This window comes from Hyperoodon ampullatus (genome assembly GCF_949752795.1).
Source record: "Hyperoodon ampullatus genome assembly, chromosome: 13".
Classification (NCBI taxonomy): domain Eukaryota; kingdom Metazoa; phylum Chordata; class Mammalia; order Artiodactyla; family Ziphiidae; genus Hyperoodon; species Hyperoodon ampullatus.
Window position 1 is genome coordinate 20,199,424 of NC_136926.1, and position 12,673 is coordinate 20,212,096.

Genomic DNA, 12,673 nt, shown 5'->3' on the forward strand with positions numbered 1-12,673 from the left:
TCCACTGCAAGGGGCATGGGTTCGCTCCCTGGTCAGGGGGCTAAGATTCCCGCATGCTACACAGCACAGCAAAAAAGAAAAAAAAAACTTCCATAGACAGAGACTGACTGATCCCTTTGAGACTGAATATTCTTAGGGATAATTCTGGGCCGCCCTTCTGTGTACAGGTAAGGAGGTGTAGACCCAGGTTGATGAAGTGACTTGTTCTGATCTGACGTTCTCCTTCTCTGATAATTCTTTAAAGGCTCTTGGAAAGGAAACCATGACTGTAAAATACTGTAGAAAGTCACCCGGTAAAAACTGGAGAGATTTTTTGTTTTTTTAGAAAGAGTTACAGTGATCTCCTTTGCTCAAGGAAAGCAGAAACTGGTGCGGAAAGTCTTTGGAAGTTTGTGAACCACTTTTTGTCACAAAGTAGCCGTCTATGAAGGCAGTCTTCTGTAGATGTGGCTTCTGTGATAACCCACAAAATACAGTGGTCAAAGGGCGGCTGGCGTGCTCTGGAGAAGCAGATGAAGAGTAGCCCGTCCGTTCTGAGGACGACATGGGGAGAGCCCTTAGCCACATGGAAACGTTTCATCCTGAGCATCAGGATTTGGTGGGGGAACAGATTTGGCTTTCATCTCATCCTTTATTGCTGCTTCTCGTTGCTTTCATGGTGTTTGGTTACCTGCCATCTATATAAATGCTCTCCTTTGCTTCTGATTTTGTACTGAAAAGCAGAAAATAAAACTAGCCTTATAACAAGATTGAGAAACTCTGCATCTTTGGGAGGGAAGGCAGAAAAGGAATTCTTTATTGGTTACTTAAATTTTTAAAAATATTTTACAGCTTTGTTGAGATATATTTGAGATCGCATAAAATTCACCCATTTCAAGTATACAGTTCAGTGGGTTCTCGTGCATTCAGAGTTGCATGACCATCAACCAGTCTCATCACAGAACATTTTCAACACCCCAGAAAGAAACTCCACACCCACCAGCAGTCCCTCTCCATTCTCCCCCTCTCCCCAACCCCTAAGTACCACTAATCTAATTTCTGCCTCTGTGGATTTGCCCGTGTTGGACACGCCACATAAACAGCATCATAAGAAGAGCTAACACATATCCTTCTCAAACTCTTCCAAAATATAGCAGAGAGAGGAACACTCCCAAACTCATTCTACGAGACCACCATCACCCTGATACCAAAACCAGACAAAGATGTCACAAAGAAAGAAAACTACAGGCCAATATCACTGATGAACATAGATACGAAAATCCTCAACAAAATACTAGCAAACAGAATCCAACAGCACATTAAAAGGATCATACACCATGATCAAGTGGGGTTTATCCCAGGAATGCAAGGATTCTTCAATATACGCAAATCAATCAATGTGATACACCATATTAACAAATTGAAGGAGAAAAACCATATGATCATCTCAATAGATGCAGAGAAAGCTTTCGACAAAATTCAACACCCTTTTATGATAAAAACCCTCCAGAGAGTAGGCATAGAGGGAACTTTCCTCAACATAATAAAGGCCATATATGACAAACCCACAGCCAACATTGTCCTCAATGGTGAAAAACTGAAACCATTTCCACTAAGATCAGGAAGAAGACAAGGTTGCCCACTCTCACCCTATTATTCAACATAGTTTTGGAAGTTTTAGCCACAGTAATCAGAGAAGAAAAAGAAATAAAAGGAATCCAAATCGGAAAAGAAGAAGTAAAGCTGTCACTGTTTGCAGATGACATGATACTATACATAGAGAATCCTAAAGATGCTACCAGAAAACTACTAGAGCTAATCAATGAATTTGGTAAAGTAGCAGGATACAAAATTAATGCACAGAAATCTCTTGCATTCCTATACACTAATGATGAAAAATCTGAAAGTGAAATTAAGAAAACACTCCCATTTACCATTGCAACAAAAAGAATAAAATATCTAGGAATAAACCTACCTAAGGAGACAGAAGACCTGTATGCAGAAAATTATAAGACACTGATGAAAGAAATTAAAGATGATACAAACAGATGGAGAGATATACCATGTTCTTGGATTGGAAGAATCAACATTGTGAAAATGACTCTACTACCCAAAGCAATCTACAGATTCAATGCAATTCCTATCAAACTACCACTGGCATTTTTCACAGAACTTGAACAAAAAATTTCACAATTTGTATGGAAACACAAAAGACCCCGAATAGCCAAAGCAGTCTTGAGAAAGAAAAACGGAGCTGGAGGAATCAGGCTCCCTAACTTCAGACTATACTACAAAGCTACAGTAATCAAGACAGTATGGTACTGGCACAAAAACAGAAATATAGATCAATGGAACAGGATAGAAAGCCCAGAGATAAACCCATGCACATATGGTCACCTTATCTTTGATAAAGGAGACAAGAAAATACGGTGGAGAAAAGACAGTCTCTTCAATAAGTGGTGCTGGGAAAACTGGACAGCTACATGTAAAAGAATGAAATTAGAACACTCCCTAACACCATACATAAAAATAAACTCAAAATGGATTAAAGACCTAAATGTAAGGCCAGACACTATCAAACTCTTAGAGGAAAACATAGGCAGAACACTCTATGACATAAATCACAGCAAGATCCTTTTTGACCCACCTCCTAGAGAAATGGAAATAAAAACAAAAATAAACAAATGGGCCCTAATGAAACTTAAAAGATTTTGTACAGCAAAGGAAACCATAAACAAGACGAAAAGACAGCCCTCAGAATGGGAGAAAATATTTGCAAATGAAGCAGCTAACAAAGGATTAATCTCCAAAATTTACAAGCAACTCATGCAACTCAATATCAAGAAAACAAACAACCCAATCCAAAAATGGGCAGAAGACCTAAGTAGACATTTCTCCAAAGAAGATATACAGATTGCCAACAAACACATGAAAGAATGCTTAACATCATTAATCATTAGAGAAATGCAAATCAAAACTACAGTGAGGTATCATCTGATGCTGGTCAGAATGGCCATCATCAAGAAATCTAGAAACAATAAACGCTGGAGAGGGTGTGGAGAAAAGGGAACCCTCTTGCACTGTTGGTGAGAATGTAAATGGATACAGCCAGTATGGAGAACAGTATGGAGGTTCCTTAAAAAACTAAAAATAGAACTACCATAGGACCCAGCAATCCCACTACTGGGCATAAACCTTGAGAAAACCATAATTCACAAAGAGTCATGTACCAAAATGTTCATTGCAGCTCTATTTACAATCGCCAGGACATGGAAGCAACCTAAGTGTCCATCAACAGATGAATGGATAAAGAAGATATGGCACATATATACAATGGAATAGTACTCAGCCATAAAAAGGAACGAAATTGAGTTATCTGTAGTGAGGTGGATGGACCTAGAGTCTGTCATACAGAGTGAAGTAAGTCAGAAAGAGAAAAACAAATACCGTATGCTAACACATATATATGGAATCTAAAAAAATGGTCATGAAGAACCTAGGGGCAAGACGGGAATAAAGATACAGACCTACTAGAGAATGGACTTGAGGAAACTGGGAGGGGGAAGTGTAAGCTGGGATATAGTGAGAGAGTGGCATGGACATATACACTACCAAATGTAAAATAGATAGCTAGTGGGAAGCAGCCACATAGCACAGGGAGATCAACTCGGTGCTTTGTGACCACCTAGAGGGGTGGGATAGGGAGGATGGTAGGGAGGGAGATTCAAGAGTGAAGAGATATGGGGACATACATATATGTATAAGTGATTCACTTTGTTATAAAGCAGAAACTAACACACCATTGTAAAGCAATTATACTCCAATAAAGATGTTAAAAAAAAAGGCATCATATAACACGTGACCTTTTGCATCTGGCTTCTCTCAACATAATGTTTTCAGGGTTCATCTACGTTGTAGCGTGTGTATCAGTACTGCCTGCCTTTCTGTACCTGATAATATTTCCATGTATGGCTATGCCACATTTCATTTATCCAGTCGTCCGCCGACTGTTTCCAGTTTTTGGCTCTCATGAATAACGCCGCTAGGAGAAGAAGATGTTTTTTAACGTGTAATTTGAGCAAGTGGTTCCGTGTTTTTAACACGCCCTGGGGTGTGTGTGTGACAGGCCTGCCCTCCTCTGCAGCTCTAGTTCCCGTCTCTGAAATGCATTGAGGATTCTGTCTTCCTTTGTGTTTTCTGCTCCCCACTCTCCCTCCTGTAACCCCTTTCCCGTCTGCCATCCCCACCCCTGCAACCCCCCCAGTCACACGTGCAAGCCCCAGACCTGTTTTTTCTGTTGTGATTAAACTGTCACCCGAAGCTGCCTCCAGGAGCCTCTGGTCTGAGCCCCCTAGTGGCATTAACGTGGCCCTCGTGCTATTAACTTCAGCCTCACAGATTTTCCCCCACTGAGAACAGCTTTGCTGGGCACTGAGGGTCTGTGACTTTTTTCTCAATTAGGCCGTTAAAAAACTGAAACATGGTTTAGATAAATAAATAACTCCTTCTTCCCTTCCTCCCGACTCTGAGCTTGGAGCTGGCGAGCTGACTGGGGAGAAGGTCACAGGATGGGGGCTGGGGGATGGGGAGAGAGGACAAGGTAATGGTGCCTGACACGGATCTGTAATTACACGTGGACAGAGCTCTACACTGAACGTGTCTGGTCCCTCCTTTGCTCCGAGGAGTTCCCGTTTTCTGGCTGGTGTGACGGGTGGGGCAGAGCGGAAGGTGGACCAAGGTTGCAGTGGCTTTGTCTGACTCTCTAGGTCTGTGACGTCCTCCTTCAAGCACACCCCTCTTCCCCACTGTCTCCCCATCTCTTCCCTCCGCCCCTTTCCGTGACTGTCTCCCTGTGTTTCCACCTTGTTGCTTTTCTGTGGTCCCTCTGTTTCTCTTTCACCCTCTACCTGTCTCCTCCTTTTGTCTCCTTCCAAACCTTCCAGCATCCCCCATGCTGCGGTTGGCGCATGGTTTGGGGGATTGCCCTCCAACGCGGGCTGTAGCCGACTTGCCAAACTGCTTTGTGAAACGAAAAATGTAGAAATCTTTCATTTACTTGGCCTCTGAGGCTTCGCTGGGGTGGCGGGCAATTGGCAGGTCTGTTGGCTACACCCCACGCTGGTCGTTGTTTCATATTCTTAGCTATAAAAGTGGGGATACAAATGGTACCTACTTCATAAGGCCGTAGTGAGGATCCAGCAGGAAATGGATGCGAAGCCCTGAACACAGTGATTGATTCTCAGCAGATGCTCAATGAATGAAATCTCTTAAATGAAATCGTTTAGGGCCTCCCTGGTGGCGCAGTGGTTGAGAGTCCGCCTGCCGATGCAGGGGATACGGGTTCGTGCCCCGGTCTGGGAGGATCCCATATGCCGCGGAGCGGCTGGGCCCGTGAGCCATGGCTGCTGGGCCTGCGCGTCCGGAGCCTGTGCTCCGCAACGGGAGAGGCCACAACAGTGAGAGGCCCGCATACCACAAAAAAAAAAAAAAAAAAAAAATCGTTTATTATAAAAATTTTTAGTCCTTGGTAAAAATGGACCAGAATAATGAGCCCCCATGCATATACATCACCCAGATTCGATATGTTTCAACATTTTGTGTACCTGCTTTGTCCATCCCCTCTTTTTGTGGTTGCCTGAATATTTTAAAGCAATTAGCAAACCCCTCATAGCATTTCAGCCCTATGTGCATCTCTAAAAAATCTGAATGTTTTCTCATACAACCTTAATACCTTTATCCCAGCCAATGAAAATGATGATTCTTACTTTAATACTGAGTCCATATTCAGGTTTTTCTGATTAACTTAAAAATGTCCTTTTACTCTTGTGTTTTTTGAATCAGGATCCAAATATTGTTCTTGTATTGTAATTGGTAGTAACATCCCATTAATCTAGAACAGTCCCCCACCCCACCCCCACCCCCAGGTAATTGACGTATTGAAGAAACTGGGCCGGCTGTATTGTAGAGTGTTCCACATTCTGGATTTCTCTGTTTGCTTTCTCGTGGTGTCATTTAAATTGCCCTTCTGCTTCCTAAATTTCCCGTGAACTGAAAGCCAGCTCCAACAGCTGGATTAGCATGTTAGGTTCGGATATTGTAGCAAGAGGCACATGACACGTAGGTGCCGCTCTGCCGTCACTTCTCTAAAGTGGGCTCAGGTGCAGTCAGCTCTCCGGCTCCTCATTCAGCTGTCGTCTGCCATTCGTTTCATTTTCACTGATGACCTCTGCATAACTCGATTATTTTATTAGGAAGTTACGAAGCGGTGAGTTTGCTAATCATGCCATTCCTTCCACATTGAATGCTTTTACTCATCCACTTGAGCTATATATTTGCCTGTAAAGACAGTGAGGTGCGGTTGGCAGATTTCTATGACGTCTCCCATGACTTTTATAAATTTATTTATTTATTTATTTATTTTTTTATGGCTATGTTGGGTCTTCATTTCTGTGCGAGGGCTTTTCTCTAGTTGCGGCGAGTGGGGACCACTCTTCATCGCGGTGTGTGGACCTTTCACTGTCGCGGCCTCTCTTGTTGTGGAGCACAGGCTCCAGACGCGCAGGCTCAGTAGTTGTGGCTCACGGGCCTAGTTGCTCCGCGGCATGTGGGATCTTCCCAGACCAGGGCTCGAACCCGTGTCCCCTGCATTGGCAGGCAGATTCTCAACCACTGCACCACCAGGGAAGCCCCTCCCATGACTTTTAAAAGCCTCCAGGTGTTACTCCCAGGGGTAACCCGCTGAAAGAGATTTTGCAGATATAATTAAGGTTGTGTTCTGGGTGGGCTGAATTTGCTCACACCAGCCCTTTAAAAAGCAGAGAATGACCTCAGGCCGGCAGCAGAAGTGAGAGAGATTGAAGCAGGAGAAAGGTGGGACGCACCCTTGCTGACTTTGCAGGTGGAGGGGGCCCCATGAGAAGGATTGTGAGTGTTGTCTAGGAGCTGAGGGTGACCCCTCCTCCTTGGCAGGCAGCAAGGGAACAGGGAGGGACCTCAGTCCTACAGCCGTCGGAACTGCATTCTGCCAACAACGTGAATGAGTTTGGGAGCAGATTCCTCCCTGGAGACTCTAGATAAGAACCCAGGTTGCCAACACCTTGATTCTGGCTTTGTGAGCCCCTAAGCAGAAAACCCAGCAGAGCCTAGTTCTGACCTCCAGAACTAGGAGGTTTTTTTTTTTTTTTTTTTTTTTTAAATGAGCTCACTGTCATCGGAAAGATTTTTCTTTTTAATTAATTAATTTATTTTTGGCTGTGTTGGGGCTTCGTTTCTGTGCGAGGGCTTTCTCTAGTTGCGGCAAGCGGGGACCACTCTTCATTGCAGTGCACGGGCCTCTCACTGTGGTGGCCTCTCTTGTTGCGGAGCACAGGCTCCAGACGCGCAGGCTCAGTAGCTGTGGTGCACGGGCTTAGTTGCTCCGCAGCATGTGGGATCTTCCCAGACCAGGGCTCGAACCCGTGTCCCCTGCATTGGCAGGCAGATTCTCAACCACTGCGCCACCAGGGAAGCCCCAGGAGGTATTTATTAATGGTGTTTTTAAGTCACTGAGTTTGTGGATATTTGTTACACAGCAATAGAAGACTAATAGAGCAGGATCAATGCTTAACTTCTTTGTTTTTAATTGCCGGTTTCCAGAATAAAAAAGGTTAAGTAAGTGACAGCTGCCTTTATCTTCCTCATTTTTACATAGAAATCATATGTCTTAACGGACATCAATTAAGTTGATTCCTAATTTGCTGTCAGTAAAACTTACTCATTTAGATATTGACAAATGTCCTGGGTTTGGCTCATTGAAAGAATGGTTTTAAAGGGATACTGGTTATCAAATAGACAGTAAAATCAATTTGTCGGTTAAAATCAATTTGTATGGTTAAGATGTTTTGCTACCATTTTCTTCTGGGATATACTGAAATAATTTCATCATATGCAAGTGGGGCACATAACATTTGATAAATTCCATCTGTCTGTTGACAATCTACTCACTTCTCTGACTGCATACCCTCTCCCGTTAGAGAAGGATGTTTCCGATTATAAGGAGACTCCAAAATAGATGCTTAATTCATGAAGTATGCAAATGTTACTCTCATATATAAAGAATATCATAGTTAAGGTAGTATGACATCACATCATAATTGCCACGGAAGACATTTCATTTTCTCACACTGACTTCAGAGCTTAATCCAGAGTCTGAATATTAATCTTTTTGAATTCATGTGAGAATTGGTGTCTTTGAAACATGGTTTTGGTCAAAACAAAATTTTGCAACTTTTACTCTTTTAAAAACAGCTTTATCGAGGCATGATATTACATGTTATAAAATTCACTCATTATGAGTGTATAATTTGATGAGTTTTAGTAAACTCTGAGTTGTGCAGCCAGCACCACAGTCTAATTTTAAAACATTTCCATGTCTCAAAGAGACACCCTGTGCCCACTTGTAGTCACTTCCTGCTCCCATCCCCAGGCAACCAATAATCTGCTTTCTGTCTCTATAGTAATTTGCCTTTTCTGAACATTTCATATGAGTGGAATCTTACAGGCTGTAGACTGTTAGTCTTTTGCATATGGCTTCTCTCATTTAACATAAGGTTTTGGAGGTTGATCCACGTTGTGTGTTCGGTCTCTCGTTCCCTTTTGTTGCTGAATAATATTCCATTATATGGATAGACCACATTTTGTTTATCCCTTCGCCAGTTGATGGACATTTGAATTATTCCCACTTTTGGTCTATTACAAACGATGCTGCTGTGTTCACATTCACGTACAAGTGTGGATGTATGTTTTCATTTCTGCTGGGTATGTAACTAGGAGTGGAATTGCTGAGCTGTATGGTGAATTCATGTTTAACTTTTTAAGGAATCACTAATTGCTTTCTAAATTATACTATATTTACATTCTCACCATCATTTTATGAGAGTTCCAGGTTTGCCATAGCCTCATCCACACTTGCTGTTGTCTTTTTTTTTTTTTTTTTTTTGGTACACGGGCCTCTCACTGCTGTGGCCTCTCCCTTTGCAGAGCACAGGCTCCGGATGCGCATGCTCAGTGGCCATGGCTCACGGGCCCAGCCACTCCGCGGCATGTGGGATCTTCCCAGACCGGGGCACGAACCCGTGTCCCCTGCATTAGCAGGCGGACTCTCAACCACTGCACCACCAGGGAAGCCCGCTGTTGTCTTTTTGATTCTAGCCTTCCAAGTGGGTATGAAGTGGTGCTTCATTGGGGTCTTGATTTGCATTTCCCTAACAGTTAGTGATATTGGACATGTTTGTGGTGATTAGCCATTCTTATATCTTCTTTCGTGAAATGTCTATTTAAATCTTATGCCCATTTAAAAAATTGATTGTCTTTATTTATGTTATTTATCATATGTATAATTTACAAATACTTCCTCCTCGTCAGTGGCTTCATTTTCATTTTCTTCACGGTGACTTTTGAAGTACAGAAGGTTTTAATTTTGAAGTCCAGTTTACAAATTCTTAGAATGAATTTTGGTGTCTTATCTAAGAATTTTTTGCCTAACTGAATTCCCCCCAAATTTTTTTCTCTTTTTCTTCTAGAAGTTTTAGCATTTTAGCTCTTAGGTTTTTGTTTGATTTTTGAGTTGTCATGTATAATGTGAGGTCAGGGTCTAAATTCATCTTTTTTTGCATGTGGCTATCTAGTTGTCTGAAAAAAGTTTGTTTTTTTGTTTGAAGAAAAAAAACGTTTTCTTCCCCCATTGGATTGTCTTGGCACCTTTGTTGAAAATTAATTGACCATGAATTTAAGGACTTATTTCTGAACTCTCAGTTTTGTTCTGTTGATGTATATGTCTGTTCTTATGCTGGTTCCACACTGTCTTGATTACTGTAGCTTTATAGTAAGTTTTGAAATCAGGAAATAAAAATCTTCTCACCTCATTCTTTTTTTTTTTTTTTTCCAAAATTGTTTTTGGCTCTTCTGGATCTTTTGCATTTTCATATGAATTTTAGCATCAGTTTTTCAATTTCTGCCAAAAACCCCCCCCCAAAAAACCTACTCAGATTTTGGTAGGGATTTTGTTGAATCTCTAGATTTGGAGACAACTGTCATTTTAACAACATTAAGTCTTCCAATCCATGAATGAAATGTCTCTACAGTTGTTTACGTCGTCCCTAATTTCTCTCAGCAGTGCTTTGTAGTTTTCAGTCTTATATGTCTTCTTAAATTTATTCACAATTATTTTAATGTTTTTGATGCTATTATGGATGAAATTGTTTCTTTAATTTCATTTTTGGTTGTTCATTGCTAGTACACAGAAATAGAATTGGTTTTTGTATGGTGATTTTGTATCCTACAATCTTGCTGAACTAATTTATTAGTTCTAGTAGATTTGTGTATGTGTGTATGTTTGTGAGTTCTTTAGGATTTTCTACATGTAAGATCCTGTCTCTGAATAAAAACAAATTTACTCCTTTCCAGTCTGGTGCCTTTTCTTTTCAATTTTTACTTTTCACTTTGATTTCTTAAATATTTATTAATGTTGGTCTCAAACGTATTTAGCATGATTTCAAAGAACATTCGGGTTGAAAGAATGTATAAATTATATTTGGCATTTGGGGCTAAGGCATAAAAAATATACTTGCCATGGACTTTGAAAAAAAATTATGTTTCATTATAAAAAGGATACATTGGAAAGACAGAAATTGCTACCTTACAAAGTTCTTTTTAAAAGGATTTTCTGAGCAGGCCTGTAGAAAGAAAGATGGACACAGACATGACATAGAGACCTCTTTTTTTAATTTGGTAATTATATTCAAAATACAGGACCACAGAAGTACTGAAAAAAAATAAGCAACACAGAAGAAAACATTTTAGGATGACTTTTTTGTCAGTTTTCAAGGAACAAAGTTACCAACCTATTTTATGATTATAAAATTATTGCTTGAAGTGCTTTGTACTTCAAAACATGGTAGATGGCTAAAATCTGCAAATACTTACCACTGTGCAACTTCTGACTTGAAGACCAGAGTTAAATGATAGCACATCGAGCCCTTTTGCATGTGGTCATAGAGAGGGAACTCTTAACCCGGGAACCCCCCTTCAGGCTTTGTTTTCTCTTTTGTTTCCACCTTGTTTGGAAGAGTTTGTTTGCAGGGTCTTCCCCAGACAAACAGCCTCCCTGATTGACAGTCACAGACGGCCGGGGTCCCACCCTGTCTAATGTGTAAAACTTCCTCCAGCTGAGAGCCACCAGCCCCAAAAGATGGGAAAACCTGGGGCCCCATTCAACTCCACATCAATTATCCATGCCTTTATGGAGACTTCTAGTGAGGGAAAGAGTTAAAGATCCATTTAAACTTTCAAACAGCAGAGGTAAACACTTGACTAAGCATGGCTAATTGGATTTTCAATTGAAAAGGCCAGGCAGCCGCAGGCAAGGAACCCACAGAAATGATGGACACAGATTCTGCACACTTTCAACTTGCGTCTCTAAACAGAAATGCCGCCTAGAGAGGAAAGACACTGAAGAAGAGGGAAAGGCTGTTAGTCCAAACCCCACTGGCAGGCAGTCCTTCGGGCTGACTCCTTATCTGTGTTGGCTCCCACAAGCCTGGGTATTGGTGCCCCGGGTTGGAGACGCCACCTGCCCTGCCACGCAGCCTCTGCGGCTCTGAAAACTGGGGACATCTGAGAAAGTTGTGGCAGCTTTCAAAGAGAGTAAAAAGGCTTAAACCAGTCCTATGAGAAATTTAGTTGTCTTTTTTGTTTGTTTGTTTATTTTAAACCAATTTATTTGGGCTGGTTTTCCTTTTACAAGACATCTTTCAGGTTCTAAGATCAGCCATGATTATCTCTTCCCAGAAAAATTCAGAAAAGGTACACTTTTACTGGAATGGCACAATCCTTTAACATTTGCTAATCACTAAAACTATAGGAATCCTGGCATGTGACCACCAGACCCCTGATCTGCAGGCTGGCAACTCTCTCTCTGATCTTTTAGGTGGTTGCTATTTAATTTTCCCTGAGCTCTTCTGAGCCCGTGGTTGATGGGAATTACTATTGGTTTAAGACAGTGATGGCCACCTGTGTACTAAACTAGTGTTTTCTATGCTAGTTAAAATAATGTGACCAAGTTTGTCTATTCCCCAAAAAGCAGAGCCTGAATAGGAGGTAAGCACTTCACAACTGCTATTTTCTGTCTGTCACCAGGAAAAGTTAGTGGGGAAATGAGCATGCATCTGGGTTTTTTTTTTTTTTTTTTTTGCGGTAGGCGGGCCTCTCACTGTTGTGGCCTCTCCCGTTGCAGAGCACAGGCTCCGGACGCGCAGGCTCAGCGGCCATGGCTCACGGGCCCAGCTGCTCTGCAGCATGTGGGATCCTCCCGGACCGGGGCACGAACCCGTGTCTCCTGCATCGGCAGGTGGACTCTCAACCGCTGCACCACCAGGGAAGCCCCTGGGTTTTTTTTTTAATTGAAGTATAGTTGATAGAATGTTGTGTTAGTTTCAGGTATACAGCGAAGTGATTCAGTTATACATATATATATTCTTTTTCAGATTCTTTTCCATTATAGGTTATTACAAGATATTGAATGTAGTTCCCTGTGCTATATAGTAGGTCCTTGTTGTTTATCTATTTTATATATAATGGGGTGTATCTGTTAATCCCAAACTCCTAATTTATCCCTCCCCACCTTTCTCCTTCGGTAACCATAAGTTTGTATTCTATG

At 41.7% G+C, this 12,673-nt stretch overlaps 1 protein-coding gene across 3 annotated transcripts in view; it reads left to right on the plus strand.

Moving 5' to 3' along the window:
- GRK3 (G protein-coupled receptor kinase 3) overlaps positions 1-12,673 on the plus strand; it is a gene marked incomplete at both ends in the record, with an annotated part of 119,642 nt that overhangs the window by 25,251 nt on the left and 81,718 nt on the right. The gene's annotated exons all lie outside the window — the stretch shown is intronic.